This window comes from Diachasmimorpha longicaudata, unplaced genomic scaffold, assembly GCF_034640455.1.
Source record: "Diachasmimorpha longicaudata isolate KC_UGA_2023 unplaced genomic scaffold, iyDiaLong2 ctg00000133.1, whole genome shotgun sequence".
In the NCBI taxonomy this organism is placed as follows: domain Eukaryota; kingdom Metazoa; phylum Arthropoda; class Insecta; order Hymenoptera; family Braconidae; genus Diachasmimorpha; species Diachasmimorpha longicaudata.
Window position 1 is genome coordinate 10,001 of NW_026973944.1, and position 2,500 is coordinate 12,500.

Sequence of the window (2,500 nt, forward strand, 5' to 3'; positions counted from 1 at the left end):
TTGGGGGGTTTGGAGGGGGAGGGTCGCGGTGTGGTGGGCCGGACTTCGGGAGACGCGAGGGAGGGAGAAAGCGGTTGGTGGAGGGGTGGTTCCACGTGGTGGTGGGCGGAATCGGTTGGTGGACGGGTAATTCCACGCGTGGGTGGGGGTTCGGGGGGACTGGCTGCTTCGCAGTGCGAAGGGCATGGACGCTGCGGTTCTCGCAAGTAGTTCCAGCCACGCGTTAGTAGTCGGAACCTCCCGCAACGGTGGAGGCCGGCGAAAACGCGACGCCACACGTGGGGGTTGGGTCAGTGGGTGGGTATCCCTCGGAAAAGGGACGGTTCGCGGGGTGGCGCGGGGGAGGGGGGACTGGCTGCTTCGCAGTGCGAAGGGCATGGACACTGCGGTTCTCGCAACTTGTTCCAGCCACGCATTAGTAGTCGGAACCTCCCGCAACGGTGGAGGCCGGCGAAAACGCGACGCCACACGTGGGGGTTGGGTCAGGGGGAGTGGGTGGGTATTCCTCGGGAAAGGGACGGTTCGCGGGGTGGGTCGTCGGGTGGGATGGGTGGGTTCCCCCTTTCTGTGGGTCTGCTCCCTCTCTGCTCCTCTTTCGAGGGGAGTCGAGGCGGAGCACTCCTTCAGCGCCTCCACCGGGCCCCGATCCGAGCTCCTCAGCTCGGCGGGAACCGGAAGGCCCCCTCCCAGGGACGGCGCCCAGCGTCCCGAGCTACCCAGCTCGGTGCCGCGGGGAACCGCCCCCTCTAATCCTTAACCCTCTTATTTTCACTTTTGTTTTTACTTTTCAGCTTTTCAGCTCCTGCCTTTTGGCACGGCCGGCGACCGTCTCGTCAACAAACTTCAACCATGGCAGAGCATCTTTGCAAATTCATTCCGGAGGCTAAACTGCCCCCAATCGGATCTCCGGGGGGGCACAATGATGCGTCCGTCGTGCGGCGAAGTCTGCGCATCGCTTCCCAGCATGCCAGAGGACCAGCTACAGCGACTACATCGAGGGACCCAAGGAGGGTGGTGCCCTCAAGGGTTCGTAGTCGCCCGCCGTGCGCCGGGGTACTGCCCTCCCGACGAGGGAAAGGTTCCAGCCTTCGCGCTGTCCACGAGGACGTCGAGGACGTCGCAGACATCGCGGGACTGACTGCGCAGCCGAGTCAGCCAACGCCGGGATCTTCAAGATCATCAACCGGTGAGTCCACTCATTTATTAGGTAGGGTTCGCGAGTGCCAAGTTAGATTAAGTAGGATCGATAGTCATCGCGTCGCGACCGGAGGCTCACCGGTACCCCCCGTTCCAATAGGTCATCCTCCCCGGACCCCTGCGATCGAGGGACCGGGCGCGCAACGCGACGTTAGAATACTGCAATTGAACATGTCCCGCTCAATTGCAGTAACCGGGGAGGTCTTCCATTTAATTCGCAAAGAGCGTCTGGACATATTGTTGCTCCAGGAGCCGTATGCCATTCGTGAGGCGAACACCTGGGCCATCCGCGGCCTAGGAGTCGGAATGCGTATCGCCGCGAGCTCAACGGAGCGACCGTGGGCGGCCGTCGTTGCGTGCAACTCCATCGTGGAGATTGCTTACGTGTCCCAATTAAGTAATGCACATTGCGTTTGTGCTGAAGCCCGCGTCCCCGGTGGATCCTTCTTCGTCGTCTCCAGTTATTTTCAATACTCGGACGACATAGAAATCCACCTGAGGCAGCTTGAAAAGGTTCTTAGCTGTCTCAGGGGTCGCCGCGTTCTGGTGGCGGCCGATTCCAACGCCCAACACTCCCTTTGGAGCCCCAGGACCACTGACCGCGGTGTCCTCCTGGGTGAGCTCATCGAGTCTTTCGGTCTCCGCGTCGCGAATGATGCTAGGCAGGGCCCAACCTTCAGGAGTGCCGCAGGTACGTCGTTCATCGACGTCACACTGGCCACCCCTGGCATGTATAAATTCATACGTGCATGGAGGTTGGAGGACGAGTGGTCCACCGGTGACCACACGTCGGTTTTCTTTCGTTTAGCGATCCGGAGTTCCTCACAGCGCGTCAATAACTCGGGAGTCGGCGAGGGCTCTACCATGCGGTTCAACGTTCGTCGGGCCGACTGGGAAAAGTTCGAGGCGACCCTCGATGAGGAGGCCCGTGAGAAACTCGTGGACCATCCGCTGGATTCTACAGCGGATGTTGAGAGAATGGCAGAAGTACTGGGTGACGTACTCACCAAAGCCTGCCAAGATTCGATGCCGCGCCGCAGACATTACCGTCGCGCGAATCCGTGGTGGACCGAGGAGCTCACCAGCAAACGCAAGCTGGTCAGTCGTCTCCGTAACGGCTACCGAAGGGAGACTAACCCTGACGCGCGAAAAATTAAACAGAATAGGTATCGTGTAGTCCTGCGGTCGTACACCAGGCTACTTAGGACATGTAAAGAAAATAGCTGGCGCGGTTACATAACAACAGAAAGCAACGCGAACCCCTGGGGCTTCCATTACAAATATGCCGCTGATAAATTGCGTG

At 60.0% G+C, this 2,500-nt stretch overlaps 1 pseudogene; it reads left to right on the plus strand.

Moving 5' to 3' along the window:
• Positions 1 to 2,500, plus strand: part of LOC135171988 (large subunit ribosomal RNA) — a 9,370-nt pseudogene that overhangs the window by 3,114 nt on the left and 3,756 nt on the right.